The sequence below is a fragment of the Felis catus genome, chromosome D3, assembly GCF_018350175.1.
Source record: "Felis catus isolate Fca126 chromosome D3, F.catus_Fca126_mat1.0, whole genome shotgun sequence".
Taxonomy (NCBI): domain Eukaryota; kingdom Metazoa; phylum Chordata; class Mammalia; order Carnivora; family Felidae; genus Felis; species Felis catus.
In genome coordinates, this window is record NC_058379.1 from 62878737 (window position 1) to 62891052 (window position 12316).

Sequence of the window (12316 nt, forward strand, 5' to 3'; positions counted from 1 at the left end):
AAAGAGAGGGAGACACAGAATCTGAAGCAGGCTCCAGGCTCTGAGCTGTCAGCCCAGAGCTTGACACAGGGCTCGAACTCCCGAACCATGAGCTCATGACCTGAGCTGAAGTACGATGCTTCGCTGAGACATCCAGGGGCCCCTATTCCCCTTTGATATCAAAGCTTTTCTATCAGTTTATGGATGATCTAAAACTAATACTTAATTGTTGGGGAAATTCACTGGATGAAATAATCCTACATTCTGCAGATAAATAAACTCGTTTGTTTTTACCATCTGTAGATTTCTCCTCTCACTGATTTGCTTATTTGGTAAAGTTGAACATTCTGATCTGGAATTACCTGGGTATACCAGGAGTTATTACAGCCTCTGGGTTTCCTACCTAGGCTTTGGGTCCATCCTGTGCTCTGAAGATATATGGGTGGGAAGGACATTTGCAGAGCTCCAAGTGTTAACTGTGCCTGTGTTCCCAAACCAATCTCAGCAAATTGACCCCAGGTCCTAAAACACAAGTAAACATGCCAGGTGAAATTTAGTCTCATTAGTTTCCTTCCATTCAGATGATGGAATTGATGCTTAAAATGATACCAGTATTACTTAAAATGGCTTACCGCTGTCCTCATGTTATATTCTTCTTTATAATCGCCAACCTGCAATGTCATCATCAAGGCTAGGCTTGCAGCATGTCATCACTGATTGGAAGATGCTCTGTTGTTGGTTTCATTGACCAGAGTTTTGAGGAAAAGCAAGACAAGCTGCCACTTTAAGGCCAATTATAGGATCAAATCCAATCCCTTCTATAGGCCATACTGTTTGATAAGCTGGATATATTCATTCTATATTTCCAATACTAAATCCTTTATCAGTATTTAAAAATTGATGGTGTAGTTCTAGTCCATCTTCAAAACCTGAGAACCAGGAGCACAGATGGTCCAAGTCCCAGTGTAAGGGCTCAGATTGGACACAACCACCAACACTAGGCAGAGCCATCTGCTTTATTCAGTCCATCAATTAAAATACTCATCTCTTCCAAAAACATTTTTACACACTCAGAAATATTTAACCAGATTAACCAGATTATCTGGGTATTGATTACCTACTTGAATTAACACATAACTTTCTTGGCTAACCAAATGCATTTTAATCATAATGAACATGAAGAAAACTTACAGATGAAGATAAATTAATCTTATAACTAAAAAAGCATATATAATGAGAATTTTTATCATCAAATTGACAAAAATGTGAGTATTAATAAAGGGTGTTGCTGATGGGGTGCCTGGGCGCCTCAATCAGTTGAGGTGTCCAATTCTTGATTTTAGCTCAGGTCATGGTCCCAGGGTCATAGAATTGAGCCCCACATCAGGCTCTGTGCTGAGTATGGAGCCTGCTTAAGTTAGTTTCTCTCTCTCTCTCTCTCTCTCTCTCTCTCTCTCTCTCTCTCTCTCTCTCTCTCTCTCTCTCAAATTAAAAAAAAATGGTCCTGCTGATGAAGGTGCAGAAACATGGAACAATCCACATGAACCTGGTGGGAAACATTATATAAGAATTGGGAACCTGTTTGACATTACGTGTAAAAGTCTTAAACCTTTATATCCTTCAGGATCTATTGCAGAAATGATAGTTTTATAGAAGTAGACTAAAATTGACATTCAAAGAGATTCATTGCAATGTTAGTGCTTTTTTTAAAATTTTTTTTTTCAACGTTTATTTATTTTTGGGACAGAGAGACAGAGCATGAACGGGGGAGGGGCAGAGAGAGAGGGAGACACAGAATCAGAAACAGGCTCCAGGCTCTGAGCCATCAGCCCAGAGCCCGACGCGGGGCTCGAACTCACGGACCGCGAGATCGTGACCTGGCTGAAGTCGGATGCTTAACCGACTGCGCCACCCAGGCGCCCCAGTGTTTTTAAATATACTACGTACTTAGGATAGAATCTAGGCGTAGAAAGATGTTAACAATGTGCAGTCATAGCTACCACTGAGGATTTATTGTATGCCAGACACTACGCCAGGAACTTTGAATATGGATCTTATTTTTAACCATTAATACAATAGTTTGGTCCCTCATTGGATTTTATTCTTGTTTCAGAAAAAAATGTTTAATTCTTGAGTTGAACATGAAGACCTTTCCCAAGATGTCCCTGACCTATCTTCCCGACCTCCATTTTTTTTTTTTCTAACTTAGAAATGGGGAAAATGAGGCCAAGAAAAGTTGTGAGTTAAGGCCAAAGAACAAATCTGAGGTAATGTCATGAGTGAGATCCTCCATTCTTGGTGCCAATTAATGAATTTTTTCATTCCACATGTTCGTCTGGAAAAAATATATCCTACTTTACAAACATTCACTGAGCATGGGATAAATTCCAGACATTGATCTAGGCAGGTGCTAGAGACACAAAACATAAACAAAAACCTTTGCTCTCTAGGAATTCACAACCCATGGGAAGACAGACTGACTCAGTTTTAAAAACTTGAAACCATTGTCCGTTGAAATTGTGTCCTTTTTGGTTTTAAATAAGATATCCATGGATGACAGACTCCATGTAGTTTGACAGATGTGAAGATGTGGCAGGGGATTATCGGCTCTTTCCTACTTAGAGGCACCCCCAAATCCTGAACCTACCACTTAAAACTCCACAAACCACCATGCACCCGTTTAAGTGCTCCACGTGGCTTAATTTAATTAATCCTCAAAACAGTCCCATGAAGGAAGTAGTATTCCTTCTCACGTGGCAGAAGATGAAATGGAGGCAGTGAGAGACCAGGTGTAACTTGCCCGGCCAGTGAACCAAAATTCGAGCTCAGGTGGTCTTACTCTGCCTGTATTTCACTACATGCAGGATGCTACATCTGAATTAAAAACCGAAGGATGTGGAGCAGGAATTCATTTTGGGTAGAGGTATATGGAGTGTTGAAAGCCTTTGGAGGTTCAGGGGTGCTTAATTGTTTTGGGGGAGGTTCGGGAAATTGTGGGAGGTGGAGTGGGTGTGATCTTTGCTCAGGCAAGGGGTGCTCAGCTGTGAGGCCTGAGCCCTAGCAGGGCCACTCTGAGGAGTGTGGCTTTTACCAGTTAGGCAAGTAGAAGCCACAGAGAGCTTAAGCATGTAAGAAATATGATCAAGCTTGCCTTTTAGAACGATCAGGTATTAATCAGTTGACAAAGTGACCGAGATGGTTTTGGTCGGCTTCTAAACCCCTGACCCTCTGACCACGGTTCAGCCACACTCGTCTTCAGTACAAAGGGAATTGTCCTCAAATGGAAACCATTGCTCACTGCTACAGGGGGTTAATAAAATCTCATGAGGCCAAGAGAGCCAAGTCACAATTTAAAAACGTTGCTTCCCAGCTGGCAGCTGCCGTGAGTGAGTTGTGAGTGTAGGCGTCTGGCAGCTCTGCTTTCACTGGCAGTATATTGCTTTGCTTCCCCCTCATAAACCTTTCTGTTTATTTTGTGGGAGGGTAAAGCGCCTGACGGACCTTATCCAGGAGGCAAATAAAGAAGCAGGAGGCCTTAAATCTTCAAGTTCTGGAGATCTCTAAAACAGCACAAACCGTGAGATTGGAAAATGGGGGAACTTTCCTGGGCATCCACCTGTGGTGACTTCCCTCTGCCTTTAGTTCCCTTTTTCCACTTCTGGGACATCTGCTCCCTCCCTCATGTCTTGTCTTTGAATCTTAACTCCCAGTAGGTAACAAAGCTCTCATATTACCAAGACTTCACGTTGCATTTCCCTAGTGCAAGCCTGCCCTTTCCAGAACTGCCCACCTTTCAAAATTACTTCGTTGCATTTCTGGCTACAGCTATTAAACCCCTCCTGGGGCTCAACTCAAATATGTGTTAGGAAGAGCAATTTAATTAAATTGCCTCCCACTAAGGTATAAATAACTTCTAGCCCCCAACCCCATCCCTCCAATCATCGCAGGTATGTTAAAAAATGTAATGAAAGAAATGAGTCTCTCATTGACTATAGCAATGAAGTAATAACAGTATCTTCCAAGTGGAGGGTATATTTCAAGGTGCCTTAAAACATGCTCACATTGAAGCCACCCCACTTGTGGGTAAGGTTCTGTTCATTGTGTACTCTGGTCTCTATTCTGTTGTTGAAACATTTGTGCTTCCTATTTAGCAGAAGCAGCTGTTGTCCTTTTCCCTCTGCTTAGGGGCTCTCTAGCCTGATAGCCTGCAAGCCTGAGCCTGTTGGCTTTTGCTCTGAGGATTATAATCCCCCTGAGCTAGGAAGCAGGAAGGGGGTGGGGCGGATGATTGGAAGAGAAAAAGAGAGGGAGGTGTCAATAAGAATGAATTACGTGTATCCAAAAGAGAAATGGAAGTTAGTTTTAAACAATTACCAGCAATAATGGGAAGAATTGGTGGCGGCAAACAATGTGACAAAATATCCAGCAAGTTCATGGCTTAGGGTAAAGTCTGTACCAGGAGATGGGAATGCTTTTGAATTTAATCTTGTGTAATTAATGTCTTAGAGTCTTTCTGTTCCCACCTGTACAATGAAGGGGGATGGAGCAGATAGGCTAAGTATCCATTAGATCTAAAATGAACTGATCAGATATTGGGCTTCATGTGGAGACCGTGGACCTGTGTGTTGTAACATTGACCTGCTTTATATACTATTCTGTTGAAGACCAGTTTCTCTGCTATAGGGTAGAAGAGAGGCCATCCCAACAGTGAGTTAGGGTAGGAAAAACACCAAACTTAAAACCAAAGACTTGGGTTCTAGTCCTAGCTTCACTTCAACATTTGAAGTTGGACCTACTAATATAACCAAGTCGTATCTCAGTTTCTTTGTAAACTGGTTCACAAAGTCATGCATAACCAGAACTGGTGTTACCTCGTGGCTGCTGAACAAGGTGGGGACGGATGCATGGTGGTAATATAGTTTGTTAAACTTGTATTTCAATTTACACTTAACTGATTTCTTTTTTTTTTTTTCTTTTGCTAAGTCAAATGGCAATGGGAAATCATAAGTTGCGTGCCCTGGACTATCAACTGTGTCAACAGGAGGAGGATGGAGGTGAAGTTGATGGAGTTTTTCTAAATTCTGTCTATCCAGGCAAGATAATCTTTGATCTTTCTGAGTTTTATCCATCATTGAAAAGATTCTCTTGGACTACATGGGTTTTAGTCTCTCCCCCAGTAAGAACACATGATTGACAGGCATATATTTCCCATCATAGACCAAGGGACTGATTATAGGCAGAAATGGAAGGAACTTTGATCTCAGCTACTCAAGAGGGCAAAACCCCAAGAAAGATCAAGTTTGCTTTGCATGGTTGGGAATTGCTTATTCAGGCTTAAGCTTCCTTCATACTAAATATTACAAAGAGTTTGGATGTCATCTTGATATTAGAAAAGCCACTTAGGTCAGGCCTCTTACTGCCCCCATTTGTACTGTTTGCTCTCCCTGTTTACTCACTTGAGCAGAAAATCGTCTGTCACTTCCTATTGTTACCTTATTATGTGGGTGTGCCTTACACACTTGAAGAAAATCTAAGTTCTTTTGAGTCAGGAGCTCTGTTTTTATATCTCTTTAATCTTAAATGTTGAGTTCTTGAATCAGAACATAAATTTATTCCAGGTTTAAATGTCGTTGGTCTTGGTATCTCCAATACAGGTTAGTATAGGATGTCCTTTATGATCTCTTATAATGGAACTTGGTAAATACTTCTTGGGTTTAACTGAAGCCTTTTATCTGTAAGATCTTGGCTTCACTGATTTAATTAGAAGTAAATGGGGAATCTGATCTGGGAAGTGTAGAGACTAGGGGATATAGCAGTCTTTGCCTCCCTAACATTAGCATCCTGTTACGATAAGGTTATATTCCTAGAGAAGGATAGAACTGTTCCAGGAGGGATAGAAAAAGGAAATAACTGTGAGCTTTGTGGTGGTGGTGATGTTGGCTGGTAGCCAACAGCTCAATCACTACAAGGCCCATTAAACTTAGAATTCCATATTCATCCAGTTGGTGCTTAGAAGATTCTTAGAAATGATCCAGTTCTGTTGCCTAGTTTTATAGATAAGGATGTTGAGGCCAGGGAGTTTAGAGAATGTCCAGTTTTGAAGAAATTGTCCTGGGAAGGATATGTATGTCTAAAAACACACAATTGCACAGCTTAACAAAAAGGGTGTTATATGATTGTTGAGTAAAGCACTTAAATAATGGCAGCAGAAGCACAGTAATGGATCTCAATGGCAGAGACGGCCAGCCCTCTTCCAAATGTTACTTCTTCCCTTCCATGTCAGAGGGTTGTTTCTGGGAAGTGGGTGCACATTTAAGGACATTTTCTAGCTCTTCCTATTTCATGGGACATAGGACTGGATCTGGGCCATGGAATGTGGAATGTGGGTAATGGTGATGTATGCTGCTTCCAGAACTGGATTCCTGCAGGTTTTTCACTCCATCGTCCATGATCTCTTTCCTTTATTCTCTTTGCTCCAGTCTTGCTTCATTTGGTCTTAACAGTAACTTCTCAATTGTCTTGACTTCCAGTTTATAATGATTTAACCTCAGCTGAGATTTACCTGTCAGGTCAAATGTCCTGTAGGACAGTGTGGCCTTGGCTATATTTGCATAGCTTAGAGAAATGATTTTTTTCATTTGTCAGATTGGCAAAACTCAAGTTTGATATATTTGTTGGTGAAGATGTGGAACATCTGTATAACAGGTTTGCTTATACATTTGTGTCAAGAAGTACAGTTTTATAGAGAGCAGGAAATAGTAAAATTAAGTCATTAACCTCACAAAGCCACATCTAGACCTAAGCACACCTGCATGTATTTGAAATCCTATGTAGACAAAATTCTCCCTTCTAGCACCATCTAGAATATTATGTAGGAGGCATTCCAAGTATCCATTAATCAAGGGATGTTATGAAACACAATCTATACAATGAGATACTGTATAGCTGAACCAAATAAGGAAGTCTATTTTTGTTCAGGAAATATTGCCAGAACATAAATTGGCAAGTATAAAAAGCAAAATTGAGAACAATCTGTATAGTATGCTATCATTCCTTTTAAAAGGAGATAAAATATTTTCATATGCTCTCATTTGCATGAAGAGACCCCGAGCTGAGTGTGAAAGGAGTTGAGAAGAGTATAGACAGGAACAGAAGTGAGAATATTTATTAACCTCTACTTTATCACATTGTTTTGAGTGAATTACCTATCAAAATACAACTAAAAATAAGAAATTATGGAGGTCATCCCTGTTTGCTTATATGCAGAAAGGCACAGGAGTGGTAATTACTGGATAATTAATATTAACTGTTATTAAGGAGAAGTCATGCTTTACTTTGAGTAATTGACCTAGAATTTTGAACTCTGCCTGTGTCAGTCCTAGCTGGGTCAGCATGCTACATTCATAGACTTGTGTTTTCAACTCTAAGAATTCACTTAATTGAATGAAACTCTTCTGCTTTCTTTAGATAGGTGTTTTTCAAGAAGTGAGCAGTTTGAGTCCCATGAGCTTGTTTGTGTGAACTTCCTTAATAGCTTCTATTAAGAGTCTCCAAAGTATCATTTGCTCTGTTGAGATCTGGGAATAGATACTAAGAAAAATATTTTAGGGAACCATAATTGAGACGGAGGGAGAGAAGAATAAATACCTTGGAATGGGCTTCCCCCCACCCTCAAATTGCTATGAAGTCTTGAATCTTGGTAATGTCACAATGTGACTGTTTGAATAAAGGGTGAAAAGATAATTAAAATTAAGTGAGGTCCTTGGGGTGGGTCTTAATCTGATTGGTGGTCTTCTAAGAAGAAGAGATTAGGACACAGTCATATAAGGAGGAAAGACCATGTGAAGACAAAGGCCGGTTTCCTCAGAATGAAATCCAATCTGCAGACATCTTGATCTTCGGATATCCTCCAGAACTATGAGGAAAATTTGTTGTTGAAGCCACCTGGTCTGTGATACTTTGGGGTCCTTTGAGAAAATGAGTACATGTCAATAATTCAGTTAGAGCTGTGGTGGGGAAGTTAGCCCCTTGGGTGACAGAGGAGAAGCACAGAGAAGGAGCCCCAAACTTAAAGAGTTCAGACAAGGCAGAGAGGTGGCCTCTGAGCATAATCTAGGAGGCAACTCTACTATTATCCTTATTTCCTAGAGGAAGAAACTGAGGCATGGAAAAGTTGTATGAATTGCCCCAAGTTACAGAACCAAGAAGCGGCAGAGCCTGTGTTCAAACCTAGGCAAATTTCTCCTCGGCATGGCTTTTATGACTATATTCTGCCTCTGATAAAAATTTACCGAGAGGAAATAATGTGAGACAAGGTACGCACAGCGTTCAGGGATCTCCATGTATATGTCTTGAACCTAAAGCAGGAGGTTGGATAGCAGCAAGTGGTTAGGGGAGGTTCTATGGGCCTCCCAGGCGGTATGGATTTTGGATCTTAGAGGGAAACAAGTGGAGCCTTATCTATGTAATTTAAAGTAGGTATGTAAGGAATTTATGCCCCCACCATAAACGTTAAGCTCGATGAATTTCCACAAGCTGACACACTTGTTACTGGCACCTAGATCAAGAAACAAAACATGACCAGACCCCCCAGAAGTTTCTTTCTGTTCTCCTCATTCATTATCTCCTCCATGGATAGCTACTCCTGTGACTTCTAAGAGCAGAGACTAGTTCTGCCTCCTTTTCATCTTGTACCTAAATGGAATCATGCGGAGTATACGTTCCTGTATCTGCCGCCTTTTGCTCTTATAAGTCTGATCTTCACGTGTATGGTTGAAGGGAGTTCATTCTCTTTGCTGTATTGTAACAAAGAGTATATCTGCCTCTATTCTAGTGTTGGTTGCCATGTGTGGCTTTTAGTTTGAAATGAATATAAATGCTGCAATGATAAGCCTTAGAAATATTTGACAGTGAACATATGTCCCTAGGAGTGGAATCACTATATCACAGGGTATGTGTATGTTGAGTTCTAGCATATACTGCCAAGCGACATGTCTACTTAATGGTAAAATACTAAAAGCTTTTAACACTGGGAATCCCTTCTGTTGAAAATTTTATTGGAGGTTTCAAGCATTGTTAAAAATACAACAGGAGACATGATGTGTGCGTGAAATCCAAAAGAATCTTAAAACTGTTAGACGCAAGTGAATTTAACAAGGTTTCTTTGTATGAATTGATACAAAGTAAATATATCAAAATTGTATTTCTGTGAATGGACAAAAATAGATGAAGACAAAATCTCAATGATACTTTTCATAGTTTTATAAAGTATCAATTAGTGCATACTTGGCATTCAATTCCTTCCCCCATACTGAAAATTACAAAACACCATTAAGAGAAATTAATAAAGAATAGACAAAGAAAATTAGAAAACACCATTAAGAGAAATTAATAAAGAATAGACCATACTACTGATTCTAGTATTGAAAGATGCAGTACTACAAACTCCTTCATGGATTCAGCATAGTCCCAAACCCCATCTTGGCAAGTTTTTCCATAGAGTCTGACAAATGGACTCTAAATACATTTATGGGGGAAAAAATTAAAGTGGCCATTTTAAAAATTGATACTAAATGGAACATAGTGTCTAACAACCTAGAAAAATGCTGTTCCCTAGAATTAATAAACTAGTCAGATGAATATAATACACACTCTAATGTCTTCATTGTTAGGATCTTGAACATAATGGCCATGAGAGACCAGCACAGAAGAGGGGTTTAAACTAATCAGAAGAGAAAAGTCTAAAAGAGACAAAAAACTTTCTTAAAGGTATAAGTCCAAGGCAACTAGGATAATAGCTTACTGTTACTTCAATCCCTCTTTCCTAAACTCCTACTGTATAGAACCCAAATGAAGAAGTGCATTTCTTTTTCTTTTGTGGGACATTCATGGAGAAGGCAACCTACCCAACAAGTTGATAGGATGGAAAAGTAGACAACAAACCTAGGTCAGTCTTGTGAATTTTAGCAGTCTATTTTAGTAGTGCTATGGGAAGGTGCTGTATTGGAGGCAGGCCATTTCTTGATAAATACAAAAACACTGTCGTGAGCATTGAAGCATATGGCTGTTCTAGTACTACATGAAGTGGTCAGCTTGCACTTAGGGCTATACTATAAAAGACGTTCTTTTCTCACTAGATTTTCACCCAAGTGATGAGAAGCTCAGGCTAAATCATGAGAACATAAGGGAATGAAGACCAGACTGAGGAGTATCCAATTGGCTGTCACGTCAAGCACACTGAGGCATTTGTTCGAGAGGAACACCTGGGTGGATTGCCATTATTTAAATTCTTTTTCTTTTCTTTTCTTTTTTTTTTTTTTTGTTTGCCAAACATACATGGTTAAATCATAGACATGAAATGCCTCTGTGCTGGGATTCCACTTTATCGGATGACATAGTCTTTAACTCTTTCTATTCCATTGTGATGGCCACCATCTCCATATCCCCTAATAGGAGCAGGCTACGATTTCTTTTGGTTCTCTATTTACATGGGGAAGTATTCCATTTTTGGATAATGTTAGTTATTTATCCCAAATTGAAGAAAGCAAGCTGCTGGCAAGAAAAGGAAATAACTATTTCTTTCATGAAAATAACAGGTTACTTCCATGTTAGTTAAACACTTTGAGTAACTTGTCAACAAAATTAGTGTGTTTTCCTCTATTCCCACAGATTTTTACATATTATAGTGAGAAACAAAGTCTCAGTTTCATGAGCAGAAGCTTCTGCAGTTGCTGGGATATCCTTAAGTGCATTTCCCATTTTAGGATTGAGACATTTGAAAAAGGCTGTCACATGTTCCATAAATTTTTGTCTTCACAAATTTCACTTCCACTAATTTTAACTTCTCCTAAAACAACAAGGTCTTTAGATTCCTGCTCTCCAAGCAGGAGAAAAGGATTAATAGCTGCTGTGATTGGAACAGAAGTGAAGAGAGACCTGTTGGAGGAAGAGAGAAGGCTGGACAGCTATTCATCCTAGTTTGAGGAACAGAGGAATGGTAGAATTTAATTACTGGATGAGGGCTTAAAGACGATTTAAAATGATAAACAGTTTGCATATTAATAAAAACAAAACTTTGTAAGGCCTGAAGTTTTTGAGGTGTCCCAAGGCAGAGTTGTGTAACACTTTCTCACCATGCTTTATTGACACTCTGTCAACATCTTAGGTCAATAAATGGACTTGATTCATAGAACTGGAAATACTCTTATTTGCTGTTGCCCAATTTAGGGATGACCCATTACTTAGGAAAGTCTTGGTGTCTTTCTCTACTTGACACCAAAAAATCTTTCAATTATTTAATTCAGAGGTGCATCAATCACCAGGTTGGTTACTTGTGTATTTTTGTAGACTGGATAAAGATTTTTATTGAACTCAACTACTTGACAATTAATGTCAGTGGATATTTCATTATGCTCCTCAGGTGAATTGACAACTTGTAAAAACAAGTTTTAGAATATAGCAAGACTATTCTGTGTTCAAAACGCTTTCACTTCATGAAATGCGTGTGTATATATCATGTTAACTTGTGAAATCATCCTTCCTAGATAGATATGATGTGCCTATAGAACAAAAGTCTTAGTTGTCAAAGACATTGAGAAATTTTTAATGTATTTTATAGAAAGGAAAAGAATAGAAAGCAGTAAAGTCATCAGGTCTGTTACTTCATTGGGCATATTCCATGATTCCCTGATGAAACGTTTAATAAACACCTAATAGATGCTAGACACCATATTAGGTTATGGTGAGTGAAAATAATACAGAGTAACTCCTCAATCCAAGGACTTGGAAGGGCAGGGACATGGTTCTTTAAGGTCAAGAACAAAAACCCTAACTTGATAGGGCTGGCAGGTGGGGAAATGTGAGATGTGGTTGGGGAAAAAACAGGCAGGTGCCAGACAGAAAACCTTGCAGACCATGCTAAGTATTGTGGTCCTTGCCTAACAACATTGAAAAGGCCTTGTAGGATTTTATGTAGGTGGTACCATTTCTTACATGGATTTGGGAAAGCAGATAGGAGAGGCCCAAGCAGGTTTTCCTTGGAATTTGGTAATTGATTGAGTGATCCAGGTGAGAGGTAAGGGGAAGGTATCTTGAACTGGAACGGTAGCCTTGGAGATGGAAAGATCTATCAAGAAGAAAAATTAAGAGGGTTTGGTGACAGGATCTGGGGTAAGAGGAAAGTGTCAAGGATTGCTTCTTGATTGCTGCTTTTAATGACTCTAAATCTGAAAAACACTTTGTGTGTGCTCAGCCTGACTTTATCCCTGGTTAAGTTTTGTAGCTCACTGATTTATTAGTATAAATATGTTAGAGCATGATATTACCAAAACCTGAGTCA

The 12316-nt window shown here is 39.5% G+C and overlaps 1 long non-coding RNA gene across 1 annotated transcript in view; it reads left to right on the plus strand.

Moving 5' to 3' along the window:
* Positions 1 to 12316, plus strand: part of LOC109493429 — a 557438-nt gene that overhangs the window by 58497 nt on the left and 486625 nt on the right. The gene's annotated exons all lie outside the window — the stretch shown is intronic.